At 38.1% G+C, this 19,208-nt stretch overlaps 1 protein-coding gene across 4 annotated transcripts in view; it reads left to right on the forward strand.

The window, feature by feature from the left end:
* Positions 1 to 686: 686 nt before the first annotated feature.
* LOC110164560 (neural cell adhesion molecule L1-like protein) overlaps positions 687 to 19,208 on the forward strand; it is a 77,818-nt gene continuing 59,296 nt past the window's right edge. For 3 of the 4 annotated variants that reach the window (XM_020929620.2, XM_055166327.1, XM_020929621.2), the window contains exon 1: positions 19,006 to 19,125. The gene's annotated coding sequence lies outside the window, so the exon portion shown is untranslated. Of the gene's footprint in view, positions 743 to 19,005; positions 19,126 to 19,208 lie in introns of those variants that run through there. The other variant, XM_055166325.1, reaches the window with a different exon arrangement.

Here is a 19,208-nt window from a genome sequence, read left to right on the forward strand (position 1 = left end):
TAATTCCTAAGAATGCAGAAACAAATATTCTGAATGCCAAATACAGGCTGTACGCTATGTTAGGCTGTATGTCAAGTGCTTTGCAAATATGTGCCTGTGCTTTTTAAATAGATCAGGTAAACTTCTGCATAGGGTCAAAATAATATAATTAAATGGAAAACATAATATATTTAAACCGGACCAGTGTGCGTGCATATAATGATATTAAGAAGTCATTACTATTGTTAGGTCTATTATACAATAAATTGAAGCTGTTAACTGATTTAATGTCTGAGCGTAAAACTAACCTTTTATTACTTGGTTGGCGCCTTTTTTATTGACAAATTAGGTGCCCACGCTTCAGACACGCGGAAGTAACACTGCCATACGAGCCGCATAGCCGGTGCATGAGAGGCGGGAGGCCATGTGCACATGTATGTACATGCCTATTATAGCATATGACAGCAGTCGTGCCACAGAGCCGGGCTCTGAGTCACTGCGTGTCCTTTGACCTCTTTTGCTTCAAAAATAGAGAGACGACCTTGCGGGACTCGAGTCACTGTTGCAGTTGTTGAATGCGCAGTTTTGGCTGTCACTCTCAGAATACTTTCTACGATGGACAGCTGAGGCAAACGGGATACAAACTTTACGCACGAGGCACACGTTTAGCGCAGGAGATGTTTCTATCAGCGGCGCAGTGCTGCACGGAGTTTTCATCACCTTAAAAAGTTTGGACACGGTTCAACTCTGAAACAAGTGTTGGGTAAGTTACCGTGCGCTCTGATGCTTTGTAGATCTAAATGTTTTAAGTAGTTAACTTTGTGACAGCCCCGTGGTGAATGTTGACAGTGGAGAGAGAGAGAGAGAGAGAGAGAGAGAGAGAGAGAGAGACAGAGACAGAGAGAGAGAGAGAGAGAGAGAGAGAGAGAGAGAGAGAGAGAGAGAGAGAGAGAGAGAGACGTTTATCAGCTCAGATCCGCATGACTTTCCCGCATCATGACTGATCAACATCTTATTGTTTTTATCACATTATTTTCCTCTGTTTGCCACTCTCATGTTCACTGGTCCAATAATTGTAACCAATGAAAACATTCACTGGCTACCTAGTCTGAATAGTTGCCAAAATAACCACACAGGCTACTTGTGATTGACTTAAAGCGATGATTACATCATGCATTCATGTAAACATTTGTTTAAACCGTGATGACAAAGTGAATGTAGCCTATATAGCCTAGACCTAAGTGTAGTTTTAGGATGCCGTAAAGGTATGGCAGCATGATTGGGCCTTAATGTTTTTGCCCAAGCCTCAACACTTCATGTGCCTAGCAACGATTTAAGAAAACAAAATTGTTTTAAAGCAGGAGCAGCTTAAATATATAGGACTCTCAATTTCTCTTGCACGGAATACATCATACACTAGGCCTGTACCACTTTGTACTATTGTGTACATGACAAAAAGCTCTAAAAGTCAGTCACCTGCACATGTGCAATTTCACCAAATCTAATCTGAATAGAGAAGTTAGCTCCCTCACCCCTAAGGGCTTTTTAACTTTGAAATTAGACCTGGAGTCTGTTTCCATGGCAACAGCCCAGTATCGCTTTCTGACCAACTGTTAGCAACAAAAGACAGGAATAAATGGCTCATAATTTGTGGTCTGCTATTGTTCCTATGTAGAGGGAAACGAGAGGAGAATTTTTAGAAACAGCAGTCCCCCACTGGAAACATTCTGCCTGGCCCTTGCCTTTGAACTGAAAATCTTTTTGTGAAAGCATAAGGAAAGTGATTGATCATAGTCTGTAATGATGGTACAGTGACATGAATACAACCACAGACTTTAAACCAAAAGCCAGCAGTAACTACCGGTATATAGCGGTGGTGGGATGTACCAGTATTATACAGGCAAATCATGGCTTTTTACTCCATCTTTAGCACATTTATGTGTTCTGTTGTGACCTTTGACTAAGAATTATTATTTTATAGTAAGTAAGTAAAAGACCAAAATGTTCTTTTGGGCTTGAGATATTATATGTTATATGTAGAATTAGTGATATAATTAGGAACTGTATGAACTCCATTTATAGCAAATTTTTATAAAATACAATTATGTATCGTCAAAATATGATTAATTTGCATAAAATTAAATGCTTTATTGCAGAGAATTATGGATTTATTTTTGTTTGTTTTTTTATGGAGAGATCCATCTTTGTCCAAAACATATATAGGAGAGTTCATATTCTGAATTGTCATAAGTTGCTGTTTTAACTTTAAGGGTTTGGAGGTTTATTTTATAGACCATGCACTTTTCAGCAATACTTGAATTTCTTCACTAAAGCCTGTAAAGGCAAGAAAGGTCTGGCTGCTGCCAATGGGGAGTACCGTGATGAGTTGCGCTCCACCAGCTCCACATAAGGTTTGCAAAATATAATTGGAGTTTTGTTATTATTACAATAATCAGAAAAAGTAATAAGATATTATTTTTGACAACCTACTCAAAATACTAATAATTAGTTTTACATACATACCAATGATGCCATGGTAGAAGCCCATTTACTAATTGTTACTTGTTCACTTGATTTCAACCCATGTCACTCTCACAGTAGTAGTAGTAGTAGTAGTAGTCGTAGTTGTGTCCTCTGTTTGCTCTAGTGTGCATTCATCCGGAAAGTGAAGAGGCTGTGGCCCTGGGCACTGACTGGACATTTACTCTGGAGTCTATTCAGGTCTGGGCATTGCTGTCATTGTAGTGAACTAGGTCAGGGCTTTCTTTGTGAGAGCCAATTTTGTGCTAGTGTAGTAATTGGGAAATCCAGGAATCCTCACTCCCAATGACAAACTTTTTTCAAGATGTACAATCCAACTATCAATAATACCACACACTTTACTTTTAAAAGTCAAGAGCTTTTTTCCCAAGTTGACTTTTTCCTCAAAATGTTCCTCAATGGCATATTTTAGCAGAACCGAGCAAAAGATTAGTGGTAATTTAATTGCCTGGTAAATCCAGAATGATATCTCTCTGTATTTCTATACAGATTGTATTTTTATACCCTTCACTGCTGTCTCAAGTTCGGTCAAACATGATCGTGCAAATTAGTTTTTTCAGTGACACATGGGAAACAAAAGAGCTCATTGTTCACCTATGATTTACAAATAAAATCTAATTTATCTCACATCAGATTGACTCATTGATTTAGAAAATGCATGCCCTTAATTTGTTTGTTAAGCCAGCTGTCAGTCACACAAAACGGGAGATTCACTGGTGATCAGACTCACATCTTTGTAAAGTATTGAAGAATTGTGAATTTTGGATCCCAGGCAAGTTACTTAGTATAAAAAAACAAAAACTCTCATTAGTTATAAAACATGCTAAATGCTAGTTCCGTAGTGCTTTTTATGAGACCATTTTGACTTAATTAGTCACTGAAATCCCACTCAAAATGACTAATGATTTGAGACAATTTTCAAAATTCAAAAACAAAACAGCCTACTAAATGAACCATTTACCACAATTTTTTAAAAATTAACAAAAAATAAGAATCACGCACAATCATGTTGACATTATTAGGCCTGTCACAGTAATGACTATATCAACTTCTCATTCTCTATATGATAAATGGAGCAATATTTTTGGGGGTAGCGTGTTTATCATACATTTTCTTTGCATTACTGGGACAAGTAATAAAGTATTTGATGTTGCTATTTATTTATTGCAGCTAAAATTTAGACAATATTGTACATTTAATAGTTTTTGTGGTATAAATGTGCTCTTGGCTTACCAGTGGCATACATTTGTTTCAGTATTATCGTTTATCTTCTATATTTTTTTCAGCTATATGTTTCAGAATTTGCTATTGTGACAGTCTTATTATGAGTTAATTTATCTAATTTGGTTAAGTATTGTTCTAAAGAGATAAAGTGAAGTAGAAAGTATGTTTTCTAAGAGTGAATGATAACACCTGGTTGTTTTTCATTTGTTAAGTCCCATCCATCATGTCCTTTATGTATCCCTTAAGTCAAACAAAACAACAGGTAGTGACTCTGGGGCAGCTTTGTAATCACATAATGGAGCCCTGTCGCTGTCATTTTAACATTGCACATTTAGTGACTTCAAATCTTGTCAAGTAAATTGTTTACTCTGTGACTTATCAAATGCTCCCACTGCTTTTGAATCACTGTCAAACGTGTTGTGATGGAGGAGAGTGTGTTTAGCTGCTGTCAGCATCTGAGCAGCTCATTGTGATCTATTAGAGGCAGTGTAAGAGCCTTAACATGCAGGGGGTGCCTTTCTCTCCAGCCCATCAGACACATCGGGCGGACGAGTAAGCCAATCAGACGTATTCAACAATGCCATGGAACCAATGCAGCTGCCACTCATAGCCATGTCTAACAGGATAAAAGGTAATAGCATTAGAACAAGGAAGTGCTGTTTGTGTAGGACAGCAAAACAGCAACATTTGACAATTTAATTTAAAAGGAATGTGAGCTTGGAAGCTTTTGGGTGAGTGAAGAGATAGAAACAGAAATCGTCATAATGAGGGATAGTCAATATGCTCCACAAATTTGAGAAAAAATGTTTTGTTTATTATAACTTAGTGAACATTACAAATTAAGTTTCAGTTTCAGTGCATTTTGAATGGGGCTGGGAATCACAGTCTCTCATGATCCATCCGTTTTCTTCTGCTTATCCGGGGCCATGTGGCAGGGGCAGCAGTCTAAGCAGGGACTCCCAGACTTCCTTCACCTCAGACTCTTCCTCCAGCTCCTCCAGGGGGACTCCAAGACGTTCCCAGGCCAGCCAAGAGACCCTCCAGCATGTCCTGGGTCTTCCCCGGGGCCATGCCCGGAACACCTCCCGAGGGAGGCATCCAAGAAGCATCTTAAACAGATGCCTGAGCCACATCAGCTGAACGGGGAGCAGCAGCAGCTCTACTCTGAGTTCCTCCCATGTGACTGAGCTCCTCACTCTAAGGGAGTGCCCAGTCACTCTGCGGAGGAAACTCATTTCAACTTCTTGTATCTGTGATTTTGTCCTTTTAGTCATTATTCAAAGCTCATGACCATAGGTGAGGGGGGGGGGGGGGGGGATAGACTGACTGGTGCCGACGCTGCAACGATCCACCTGTCAATCTCGTGTTCCATCCTGCCCTCACACATGAACAAGAGCCCGAGATACTTAAACTCTTCCACTCATGATTCAATATGATATTATCACGATATGGCGATGCACGTGATAAACTATATATTGTAAATGATACTCTGTCATATATTACTGTTTTTAAGAACCAAATACATTTTACAAACAGTATGTCTTTATAAAACCACTACCTGTGCAAAGTTAATATGAAATACAATATAAAATACATCTCTTTTAATGATGAAAATCGTAGTGCTGACAAAAAAAAAGCTAAAAGATAACAAAAACTTCTTTGTGATATACCAATACAGCAGTTCATGATAACAATACTGTATGACAATATATTGATATTTCGCTATTTTTGCACACCCCTAATTTTGAGTACAGCTAGCCCAACATATCAAGCCAAAGAAGCCAGAGAAGGTACTGCAAAACAGCTCTCTTACCCAATTTATAGTAAAACAAGGTTGTGGATGAGTTTGCACAAAATTCAACTTAGATAATTTGGGGAAAATTATCAAAAAGGGCCCTACATATCGCCCCAAAGATATCGGCAGATGTTATGAGCCGCTGGTGTCTCTGGCTTCTAAACAATCAGCATTAAAACCCAAATCGATCAATCTCTAATTTTGAGTTGATCAGTGTAGCTGTTACCAGTCATTGCACCAACTTTTACTGTAAACATTTGGTAAGTTTATATGCCAGATTTGAAACTGCTGATTTGAATATATCTGAAAAAAGTCGCAATCTTAACACAGCTATCAGGGACTCAGTCAAGGCACAGATGTATTTTGCGCATAACCCCATTATAAGTTGAATAAAAATAAAGAATACAACCCTATGCTTTGAGGAGTCACAGATAGTCAGAAGGAAAAAAAGGGGTTTTGCGTTTGCTCAGAATTCCTGTAATTATCTTTACATATGAATAGGGACAGAGTAAGGATCATTTGGATTAACAGTTAACATATAACTGCCTACATGAATAATTTCCAAGAGATTTTCCCCTGAGAAAGTCTGTAATATTTTCTTGTTTAACATAGTGTAGACTCATGAAAATTAGCTCTACTCAGGAAAACACACACTCTAAAACCAACAAAATAAATAGTACATTTGCAGAAACCGCATGTTTTTGAAGTCCTATTCCCACGGCGCCCCCTGTGGTGTATGTTTGTTACATGCTTAACACTGTGTATAAAAAGATATAGGAATTCCTGCTCCTTTTCATGTATATATGTTAATGACGCTTGGTTTGTTTGAATGAAAAGATGAATGGGAAGCTAACTAGCCAACAACTGATGTGTGTGTTTGGTTGCAGGATTTATTGCACCCCTTGTGGCCAGTGAGCCCTCTGTAGGAATTCTTGTGAAATATTTACTGGAGTCACTGACACAGGAACTTATCCTGCTCAACGCCGTGTTCAAAAATAGTTGGCCCCCATTTGAAATGATTCAGACTTTTAATTGCGTCTTGATGATTTGACAACCAAAAATTCCACACAAAAAGGTATAGCAAGCAATAGGCTGCATGATATAGAAAAGAAAGTATCAAGTATTATTACAATTGTGATTGGATTTGTGATATATTGCGCAACCCTACTAAGAAATATAATGATATAAAATCAAATTTTTACCTGACTCAATATTATATTGTCAAATATTGTCAAACATTGTCTGTTTAATTTAATGTAGCTCTATGCTCATTCACTCCTTTTATTCATCATGCTCTGTCAAGCTTTGAGTGAATGGCAGATGGAACTTAGCATGAATTAACTCTTAAGGCAAAATAAAACAGCTTAACGTACTGAAGTGAAATCAGTATTCTAGTTAAAAATTGTTGAAAAAAATGTTTTGAAAAAAAAAAAAAAAAAAAAAAAAAAAAATGCCATAACACTCACCCCTGACTGAAAAAATACAAAATTATAAAAATACAATAATATAAAACTAAAGGTGAGTACGTGTGCTTTGGAGCAGATTTTATTCACATATTTCCTTGTATGTGTGACATTAGCACACCTGACAAGGCTCGTAGAGTGAAGTTGTGCGTGCACGTGTACCTGAGCAACCATGCTGTGCTTTAGCCCACCTAAAACCTAAATCTTGGTTTTGTCTGTTAACTTTTAGTTTTTAAGTCTGACTTGTCATATATTGCATATTGCAATCTCAATATAAATTCCTATAAACTTGCTTTTTTGGACAATTTGATGCTGCGGTGTGTGAGTTGCTACCCTTTCATTTGCTGGCAGTCCCTAATGACCAAGTTCAAAGGTCATGACTGCTCCAGCCGACAACTGCTTGGAGAAATCAGCGCCTCACATAGGGGGCACAAATAACTTTGCACCCTGTCTGAACTGTACAGATAAAGTTACCCTCGGTCGCACATGGGGGACAGGATAAACCGGACCCCAAACAGTGCACTGTCCCCGGCATCAAACCCTCAACCCCCCGCATAGATGCACTTTCAGCAGCTTATCTGACAAAGGCTTGCATTCCTCCCATCAAGCAAAGAACATGGTCTACTGGCGCCTGTAACGCTCCTCTCTCATTCATTGGTGTACTTGCTTTTGAACAGTGCCCTCTCTGTTAAGACCTTTCATTCATCGCACACTTTTAAGGGAGAAACATAGAAATAAGTGGTGACATAAGCAGTGCCCTCACTTGTTGACAGGGACCAGAGCTTCCCGTTCACCAGACAACAGAACAAACAGAGTAAACATCCTCTCTGCGTCATTCAAAACCTGGGGGTCACCGGATAACTGTCAAGTCTGTTTTTGTTCCCCACAAGTGATTTTCAAAAATGGATTTAATGTCAGATAACGAAAACTAAACAACAAAGATGTCATAGCTAGATAGAATTCTACACATGCTTGTACCTGTGAAAATGGTGTTGTGATAAGGTTAAAGTGAAATTTTCAATTCAATTTTTGTGTAGCCCAAAATCACAAGAAGCAGTTGCCTTGCAGGGCTTTACAAAATTATTGATTTCAGCAATAGAAAAGTCAGAAAATTGGACAATGAAACAGTCATTGGTCAAATGTGATGATCAACAGTCTCAGGCAAAGCAAATAATAACTGTCCCCATCCGCTGCCCTAGACCCTCAAAAACTCAAAAACGAAAAAAATAAAAATAAAACAAAAATAATACTTAAAGGAAAAAAGTGTGAATAAGAGAAACGTCAAGGAGAACTACATTGAAGGGAGGTTCACAGTGCATTCAGAAATATTAAGGCCTTACTCAAGCATAACTCTATGCAACTGAAATTCTTTGTCTGATACCTAATGATTTTGCTGAATCAGACCGTTTTTGTAATTTTCTGTTTGTTTAGAACGTAAATGTGATTTATAGATTGTTGTTTACTTTTCCTGTGAACTGCTCAAAACTAAACGAGTGAAACATCCTGATGAGATGAAGATGGAATTCCTCTTAGTCACGACCTCCATGCCGGCACATGCTTTTTGCTGAAGGCTGGAGAGAGGCACTTAAGCTAAAACAGCACTTCTCAGGAGTGATGAAAAATAAATAGTTCTGTCAAAAAGACTGATTTATGTTATAACGTTCCGGCTGTGCTTCTCTTACTGTCTGTTGTGTCCCGTGGAACTTTCAGTCTCATTATTCCTCATAACTGTACAAGAGTGTAGCGTGAAAAGTTCGTAGAGACTACAATAACTACACTAATAATATTTAACAGTGCATTCCGGAAAGCTCTCAGATATGATTTATCCTGTGGTAAATATGTCATACTGAGGTCCCAAAAGTCAATTGTCCCGGAGGTTTTCACTCTATAAATCTGAATATACTCTTTGATGTTTTGATGTGAAAAAAATACATTTCAGTCCTGAGTCTGCATTGGTCCAGATGGTGACCAGTTGACTAAATATCTGTGTAATCCTTCAGTCATCCAAGAACTTCCACATTCTTTTGCGAGTTGACAATTTTTTTACAAAAATAAAATAAGAATAAAACTGATCCAAATGTGTTATGTAGCTGTTATTTATCTCTCACCTAACAGAACAACTTTGTATAAATACAAGTTCAAACATTATGAGACTTTCTGGGCCAAATACAACTAGCACTGTTTACATCTATTTATTTGTCCAACCAGGATATCGGCTGAAGTGTTATTTGAAAGCCAATATACAAAACAGCTAATTTTTCAGTATTACGCAGACATCCGAAACCAGTATTGGAATCTGCGCATCTCTAGTATTTTTTAGTCAAGTATTTTGTTTGTAGGATTGATATAAGATTGAAGTAAAATATAATTTGATTTCTAACATCCAGTTCAAAGTGAATATTTGCAATTAGACTGGCCAACCCTCCCCTGTCGTATTATCACATTAAACTTGTACATCGCCACTATATGCTTTGTAAGTTATTGCAGTTTGATACTGTCAGCTTTGGCCTGACAGAAAAGACCAGAGAGCAGAGGTGAACCTGAACAGGAAGAGGAGGGGGCAGGTTTCACCTCTACTGATGAAAACAAATCAAATAAACTTGTGGATGTGACTTGATTCTCCACATGTATATAAAAAAAATAATAACCATATCATTAATTTGTTCATGAGTGAACTTGTTGCTGTATTTATTTTTAAATGTTAGTTTCTCAGCCGTTGGTGTATCTAAAGATTGGACAAGGAAAAGCTCTCATGCTGCATGGGAATCTTATATTTGGCGCGGCCTCTTCATCTAATTTTGGGCCTATAATTAAATTGTTGGTTCCACATTTAGTGCACACTGAGCTGGGGATTAGCAGTGCCCTTTGACCTCTGGGTTGTGATTTTGTTAGTCTGATGCCGGTGTCTCTCTCACTAGGCGGTCAACTCAGTGTCCATCTCTTCCTGCTGTTGGAATCCCATTCATATGATAATGAGCAGAATTCCCATGGTTTTCCCTGTCCACAGTTTGAAGATGGCAACCTCATAAACTCTGTGACCCTCCCAGCTTTGTTCCACATGAACTGTATGTGAATTTTACAACACAAATTATTTACCGTATACTTTATTTCACATACTAAATTCATATTTTTTGCTGAGTTTACATCAGACATGTCCAAACTATGGTCCAGGGGCCAAAAGCACTCCTCAGATAATTTCCGTTGGCCCTCATGACTTTCTATTTAATAGGCTTAAACACATGTATGTAGTTAAAAACCTAATATATGAAGGTTCCAAGATAATGTGTATTGGCTTGGACAAACCTTGACTGAATTCACCTTTAATGAATAATTCACTGAGTTGACCCCTAGACGGTGGCCCTGTGCTTTGTTTGCGTTACCTTTAATTGTCAGACATTTTTTCTTTATTAGATTGTGTTACTGTGGGCGGCAGTAGCACAGTTAGTAGAGCGTTTGTCCACTGATCTGAAGGTTGTCAGTTTAAATCCCACTCTCAACATAAACATCATGGGTTGAGTGGTCTGATCCACTGACCCACAGTTGTTGCCATTGTGTCCTTGGGCAAGACACTTAACCCACCTCATCCCCAGTGCCTGCGTATACTGGTGTGTGAAGGGTGAGTGGTTCCTTGTTGTAAAGACCTGTAAGTGCCTTGAAGAAAAGCGCTGAAAGTAAAGAGTTCCCGGCATTCATGGAATAAATTATCTTGTCAATCATAAAATGTTTTTTCTTACAATAATCATAACTTCATCATAAGATAACAAGCAAATTTGACATTATGACCTCCTATCCCATAAACAAGCAAGAGGCTGTACCTGGCTGTGTGGGAAAATCTCCTGTAATTGTTTGCTGGCATAGTCTTAAAGGGCGATGTTGAAATCTCAGGTTCTTGATAACAAGCTGTAAACAGATGACAAACCCTCCCCAAGTTTAATCACAACCTGGCAGCGTTCTTATAAGCAACAGTGAAACGTTTATCCATCTGATTTATGGAGCCTGTAGTTGTGTGTGTCATGTGATCCACCTGCTCATTCAAACATGTCAAACATACTTCCACCTCATTGATCCACTGCCTCTTGCAAAACACTTTTAAACACAGACAAGCTCCACAACTTCCGACGCATCTCTGCCGAACCCTAAAACACTCCTTAATGGACCCTTTTTAGTGGGATCACAGAGCAGAACAAATGCTTTCATTCATGCTCTTCCAGAAATGCAAATGAGGCGGGCGGTGTGTCTTTCACTGGGCTCTCCCTGTCAGTGCTGTGTGCAGGACAGGAGCATGACGGGGTGAAACAAGGTACAGCTCCTCTGCTTGCTGTCTATTCTGTCAGATAGGCCTACAGCTCTAAGGGCGCACTATAGAGGACTGCGGGACCCAAGCCAATACCGCTCTGGAGATTTACATATATCTAGAATAAAGACACTTTAATTTCATATGCAAATAATGGATGTTGCTCATAGGCAGGAGAGTACTCTTTACCTATTTACCTTTCAGTGTGCAAGCTGATCAATCTTAAGATCATGTAAAGGTCATTGTTGAAATGTTTTTAACCATGTAACTTTATTTTTTTTAACAGTGTAGTCCCTTAAAGGTGGTACTTTTCTGGTGGAGGGTGCATCTGTCTGTCTGTATGTCTGTCTCCATGGAAATATTATTGCTTAGCTTGGAATGTTCCATGGTATAACGTTAAACACATCTATCTAGCATGTATTCATTACGAGTGTTTCTATTGTATTAATACAATCATTCTCTCTGTGAACAGGATTGCCTCTCCACAGATCTCCCTTGAGAGATCAGTTCTAGATGAAGAAATAACACTAAGGAGACAAGCAGGTGACCGACCCTTCACCAGAAAAGTTGTGCAATGCACCTTTGACAAATGCTATCATATCAAAATCCACTTTGAATACCCCTGAAACTCATTTTAAACATGTCTACAGAAGCGATACTTTAAAGAAATGTCAACTACTAAACAAATACAAGTATGGCATTCATTTCAGAACAGGTTATAACACGGTATTTTGTTCCTTGCGGAGGGAATTATGTTACTTGAATAATTGGCTTTCTGATGTGCTAATTGCAACCATTCAAAATAACAATGTAGATTCAGCCATTCATCTTACAGTCCTAAGCAGAATAAAGAACAGAACATGAAGCTGCCTGTCAATCAGTGTTTTAGTGTAAAGACTTTCAACAAAACAATTACTATCTGAAAACGATTTGAAAACCATACCACTACCACCGCAGATAACAGATTTTAGTGTATGAAATCATTGCTCTAAAACTAAATATTGTAATCAAACCGACTTTCTGATCTTATTGGGTGATATCGGGTGTCGTTTTATAACTTCTTTTGTTTAGAGATTTACTCTGTATTGTGCTTGTCAGTCCTTGTTGGTGCTCGCTTCAGTTGTAATGAACTTTTATGAGTCAGAAACACTTTCAATTCACCCATGAGCATTGCTTTTAACAGGTCTTGGCATATTCCTAATAACACAGAAATTGTCAGTTCATAGGCAGGTAATTGGACCCTGACATGATTTCTGTAGTACTGATGATTCTGTCTGGATAAGTTGTCTTGTTTGATAGAGTAATGGTTTTACACTTATATCTCCCATATAGACAGCTGCAGTCATAACCGAGGCGGCCTTGTCTTCATCATGTTACTTTAGTGCTTAAGGAGCACATACCAGGCCTACTGTAAATCTAGTTCTAAAGAAAGGATGGCAATTCTGTCAGTGGGAAACAATTTACAACTGCTCACAAAAGCAATTTCTCTTAGGGTTAGGTCATTTAATCTTCTGCAATGCCCATTAAAAAGTGTGGATGCTGTATAAATGTAAAAAAACAGAATGGAGTACGTGTCAAATATGGATTCATAGGTAAACCAATAAAAACAGAATTCATCCAAAACTCAAAGCTCCACCACCAACATCGTCCCCCATCGAGGCAGTTTCTGTTAGACACCGGAATACATTGTTTTTTCATATTCAAAATGAACTGTTTTGTTCATTAGATGTTGTACTGTAATAGATGATACATTACTTGTTGTTTATGTTTTACTCTGTGACTTATTTGATCAGGTTTTGAACATTATTTAAAGTGTATTCAGTGTGTTTAACTACATCAAAATGCAAACACCCACATCCATGAAGTACACTCTTTACTATAGCTTTGTCAATCAATTTGCTGCAAACAACTACAGACATGTCTTAATCAAGCTACCCCCCCAAAAAGAAACAGGTTTATGAAAATACTTTGAAAGCATATTTAAGTAAATATAATTGTCGACTTACATGACATTTTTTTGGCCATACCATCCTGCAGATTGCCTAAACTTGTTTGATCTTGGAAACTGTGCAAGGTTGGGCCTGGTTAGTACTTTGATGAGAGACTGATGGGAATACTAGGTGACACACTGGCGCAGCAGCTCATACTGTTTTTGATTTATTGGGCAAGATGCTTCTATAATATGAATGTGGTGTGCATGTGAGCGATTTGTGGTGGTTGGAGGACCAATATCGCATATTGGCAGCCTTGGTTCTGTCGGTAAGCTTCTGTCAATAGAAGCTGGCCACAACTGAGTATGGGGTTAATGAATAATTTAATATAAAGTGTTTCTCAATGCGCCATATAAATCTAATGCATTATCATCAATCGTTCCCAATAGTCCTTGTGTTAAAAGGGAGCCACATACTTTATCTATCATCTGCTCTCTAATGTAACTTATAAACACACACTTTTCAACATACCTAGACTTGTGTGGTACTTAGCATTTTAATGCAGCTACGTGCCGACCACACTTATGAGATTAGACCTGTCTTTAAATATGTATTGAGTCTGAGTCGAAAGTCAATGCAGGTGCTGTCCATTTGAAGAGACACAAACACATTTTTGAAGTGACTGGAAAATCTCTCTTTCTTTGTTCCCTTTCTCTCTGACTGTCACGTTAGAGGAATGACATCTAGAGCCGGTTTTTGAAGTGTTTACAATTTGTCTCATACAAGAGGCAAGACCAGACAGGCCGTGATTCAAAGTGAAGATTCAGTATTCTCCTTCCAAGTTTAGCACAACTGATTTTGACTATATCATTTGCAATGTTATTACAATAATCAGTATCTCTCAGCAGAAAGTCCCAATAAAATACTAAATCTATTTGCAAATGAGTCAGTTTGCATAGTTACTTTGTCATCTGTGGTTGTGCAGCTTCCATTCATGTTTATTCATGTTTTTCTTTCTTTTTTTTTTTTTTTTATAAACTGAACATTTAGAGGACAATTATGTGAAAATTAGTCTATTGTCAAAATTGCAGGTAGTTAGGAAAAAATGTGCATTTGCAACCAGGATTACCAAGAAAATGTCTGTATTGTGCGAGTTTAGCTTCAAGGCAAACAGTTGGAGGAATGGTATAATATTTCTAATAGCTCGGCGTGAAGTTTAAACCTTGCAGAAGTCACCCTGTCTTTTTTAGTTTATTATTGTCACAGCTACAGCCTACAGTAAATCCAGTAGTGCCTGGTCAGATTTATTTGTACTGCAGACTTCTGCTGAGAGGAAATATCTTGATGGCACAATCTGAACATCAACACAAATCAACACAAAAAGTAACTGTGCCAAACTTTTCTGTATTTGTCTGCTGTTTAGTGTTTCTCAGACTGTGGTATGTGTCCGCTTGTGGTACGCAGGCTGCTTCTGGTGGTAGGCCCTCTGCAGTTTGAGTAATTGTTTAATTTAGAGTCAACTATATTTTTATGTTTTTGTTTTTCTCAGGATTTATTTAAAACTACCTTATCCATCCATTTAGTCTCAGTTTAGACCACATGTGGCAAGGCCAAGGCCCGCGGGCCACATCCGGCCCGCCAAGCCATTTTATGTGGCCCACAAGGGGTTTAAAGCTATAATTTATTATTATGTTGTGACTCTGTGCCGCTACTACATCTCCCACAATGCACTGCAATTGTTTCCCATGAAGTGACTGCATCTGGCCACTAGAGAGGCCAAGAAAACTCATCAAATTTCCCTAAAAAATGTCCAAGAAAAGAAAAATTTATCCACCCCCCCCCCAAAAAAAAACAAAAAAACTGATGCAGCTATTTCATGGATGTTACTAAAGGAGTAAAGTGAATGTTTTATCCAATCCGCTTTATTTCTATAGTACATTTCATAAACAAAACAGTTTCCCAAGTGCTGCATAATGCAGATAAAAAAGTTAAATCAAATAAGAGCAAGAATACCAGTAAATAATATAAAGGTAAAAAAACAAAAAAACATAAAAATAAACAAAATGAATAAATATGAAATGAAAAATCAAATACAGACTTTTACAGATTTGTAACATACCAGTCTTACAGTTACAGTTGCAGTCTTAACTTTACAACCAACCCTTTGATGACAAACATGATCCAAATGTGGCCCTTGGTGAAAATGAGTTTGACACCCCTGGTTTAGACCATTCTTTCTTTAGACCTTATTTGTATTATATAGTCCATGTTTAGATCTCGGGGTACTTGGAATGCATTGTAGGTAAATATATTTTCCTTATACCTGGCCTTTGTTAAAGAGCCAGTGTCCTGGGGCTCAGTGGTGACAGATTAAAAGTTGTCATGCATCAGCTGCTCTTCACTTCTTCTGCAGTCGCTCCAAGCAACAATATGGTTTCTCTCAAGTTCATTGGAGTGTGAGTATCTAAACCTTCATTTATATTATCACATTATGAGTCACTGGTTTATTGACATGTTATGAGTACTATATATATTTTTACTGTGTAGCCTTTTATGTAACTTTTCTGATGTAGGATCCAAATCTACTTGTTTTGGTCTCCATGGAGATGTTATTCTTTTGCTTGGAATGTTCCACAATATGGCATTATGCTTAGCTCACCATGGAGACAAGCAGGTGACACTACCAGGTCAAGTTACAAGTCAGATCTGAGGAGAGGTGACCCCGCTCACCATAAGAATGCATGTTTTCTATTTTTGAGCAATAAAACTCCTCTATTAGAATAAATATAAGATGCATATGTTTAATGCAATTCTGTGGAACATTTCAGGCTGTTTCCCTGGAGACAAGCAGGTATACAAAAATATATATATTATTTAATCTGCACACTACAGTTATGATATATGACATAAATCTATTGTGGATTTGTGACGTGGCTTGACTCTTGATGAGTATGTTTAAAATATCTTGTTTCACTTGAGTAATTATGTTCACAATGTAAAAAGTACACTGACTTGACGTGGAGTACATGTTTGTGTAATGAGTCATGAATACAAGTACATGGGCCCAGAAGCAGGAGATGGCACAGTGGTTCCATGGAGATTTTGGTAAATTTTAGGATGGCCATGAAGCAGTTTTTTGATTCAGAAAAAGGATGAATTGTCCCAAAATAATGGGATGCCTAATAATGGAAAAAATAAATGGTTGATTCAGTCAGAGCTGTGTCTTCATTCAAACTACAAAAAAAATATCAAATAAGTTTTTTTTTGTGGAGCACAATTTCTACACAAAACAATAGACAAACAATAGTGCAAACATAGACACATTGAAATCACAATACAAACAAAATCATCAGAAAACATAAGTATAATCTATAATCTATAAGAGAATAGTGCAGATAACATTAATACAGTTCTATACTATTAATGAAGGTAATGGAAGGTATGAACCAGTGTTCATACAGAAAATCCCATACTACTACTACTACTACTACTACTAACACTACTACTAGTAGCAGCCAAACTGCCTTGTTAAAGCCTGATTTTATACTGCCTGGTTAGTACTTGGATGGGAGCCCACAGGGAAAATCAGGTGCCACAGTTGGGCATCAGTGGCAAAAACTATTGTTGTACAAGCCACTTCATCCACATTGCCTAGTATGAATGTGGTGTGTGTGTGTGTGTGTGTGTGTGTGTGTGTGTGCGCGCGCATGTGTACATGTGTGAGTGTTGGTGGCGGTCGGAGGGGCCGATGGTACAGATTGGCACCCTTGCTTCTGTCAGTCTGCCCCCAGGGCAGCTGTGGCTACAACAATAGCTTACCACCACTGGGTATGGGATGAATGAATAATGCAGGAAGTTGTGAAGCTACTCAGTGTCTGGAAAAGCACTACGTAAGACTAATGCATTATTATTGTCCATAGATAGATAAGAAGGGAGCCTACAGTAACTTAAATTACCTGTTAATCAATAAAAAATTGCTTCTCATACAATTTGCTAATACTACTACTACTTGTTTGGTGGTTCCCGGGACAACCCATTTTAATACCACTTTAGGTCTCCAGGATTATCCCATCAAGTCATTAGCAGCTTAGCCTTGAGCTCATCCTGTAGTAGTGGTGAGTGTCCAGCCATGGTCCAGTGATTAGCCTTCTGTCATGTTGGACCTGTGTGAGGGGAGCCAAGGCTGGACGTCCCAGGACACTGTGGTTAAATGGAGGTACTAGGCTGTGACGGCATGTCTCCTCTCTGTCTCTTTCTGATTACAGCGCTCAATCCAGCCCTGACACATTTTTTCACCATGCTCACTCAGACCTAATTAACCTAAATGACATATATGGAGTTTTTAAGGCTTGTAAACAAAAGGGTGGTGCTCCATAAACACAAAAAAGACTATCTGTCGCTTTCTATAAAGGAACTAACCATCAGGAAGAGGGTATTGGGCAGCAACTATCTGTATACAAATGGGTTTTGAAAATAAAATAATTAGCTTTAAATGATCAATAAGCTAATCTGTCAGAATTAACTCTTGTGTGAAGTAGCTGTTTCCCTTCTTTAGGCCAACAAACATACTCTTAAGTTCAGTGTTATGAACTTAGTATGTAAAAATGTTGTTACTTCTATAAATCACGCCCAGTGATCAGAAAGTTTACAGTTCTAGTATTCCTGTGCTTTGTTAACATTGACAGTATCAAAGGGGTTAAATATCTTCAACTTGAATTATTACTTTTACATGTTTGGAGAAGAGGATAGAGGAGAGCACATACATATTCACAGTCTAGACATGACAAACAGACATACCATTGTCTGTTAGTTTATATGCTGAAAGGATTTTTATCTGGTATTTCTGCTAGGGTTGGTGAGGTTACCCAGATTCTTGTTGATACTGAAACTAGTATTGACAAAATGTGACTTTCCCAGAAGAGCTTTAGTTAGGCCATGATCTATATCAGAGCTAGTTAAGACCACAAACAGTATTATTTTTCCTTAGTATCGGAATCAGGTTTAAAATTGTAGTTTAATGATGACACACATTTCTACATGAGGACTCCTGTGTTACAAGGTATTCCTCACTTACCTTATTCAGAGCATCCTAATTCTTCACAGTGACTAGTTTATGAGCAGTTTTCAACTAACATGCTAATACTCATGACCTGCTTAGACAATAGTGTCTGTAATAAGGCAAGACAAATTTTGAAAAAAAAAAATCAGGTATAACCACTTTAACCAACAGAATGAAAATACAACACTGTAATGCAAATGTCACATATTTAACGGTTCTGGCTGTGAATCATATTGAGGAGTGTCTAAATTATCTTAATCCATTTTATATTTCCATCTATGCAACTCACTGTAGTCCTTGTTTTGGCTATGCTTTGGTTTAGTGGAATCCAAGGTTATTATAGTGTGCCAGTGGCTTGTGTGCTAGGCCAGCTACAGTTAACAGTGCCAGCCAACCATGTCTTGTAATTCCACAAAACACTTTGGTGACAGAAAAGGCAGACACTTAAACCGCATTCAGGAGCCCTTAAGAGAGCGCCACACCTCCACAAATGGGACATGTGTTTTGGAAAGGGCCAGTGCTATAAGGTGGCGTAACTTGTTAAAATGCCAACATGGATTTTCTTAAAGGGAATTTCATTGGAAGCTGTGTAGCCCTACTCCTTTCTTGGCTTTTAAACCAGTTGAGCATGTGCACTGTATAATTCTGAGATGTGCCTTCCCCTTTACATAAGACTGGCTGCGCAGGTTTGATGTTGACGTTGTTTGAAGTCAGGATCTGTCAGGTGTAGAGCTACATGTTCATGTAGTGTGAACTGGCAATACACAGGATTATCAGTTTGTTGTAGATGATAGAAACAGGAACTACAATGGTGGCTAATGACAAAAGGAAACTCTAAGGTAAGTGGAGTTGATGCTTTATTGCTTCTGTTTTGTTCTGATATTGGCTTGAGCTATTATAGGAAAGTTGTATTTGTTTGCTT

Source organism: Boleophthalmus pectinirostris, unplaced genomic scaffold (assembly GCF_026225935.1).
Source record: "Boleophthalmus pectinirostris isolate CB_2022bp ecotype Guang Dong unplaced genomic scaffold, ASM2622593v1 HiC_scaffold_8, whole genome shotgun sequence".
NCBI classification, from domain to species: domain Eukaryota; kingdom Metazoa; phylum Chordata; class Actinopteri; order Gobiiformes; family Gobiidae; genus Boleophthalmus; species Boleophthalmus pectinirostris.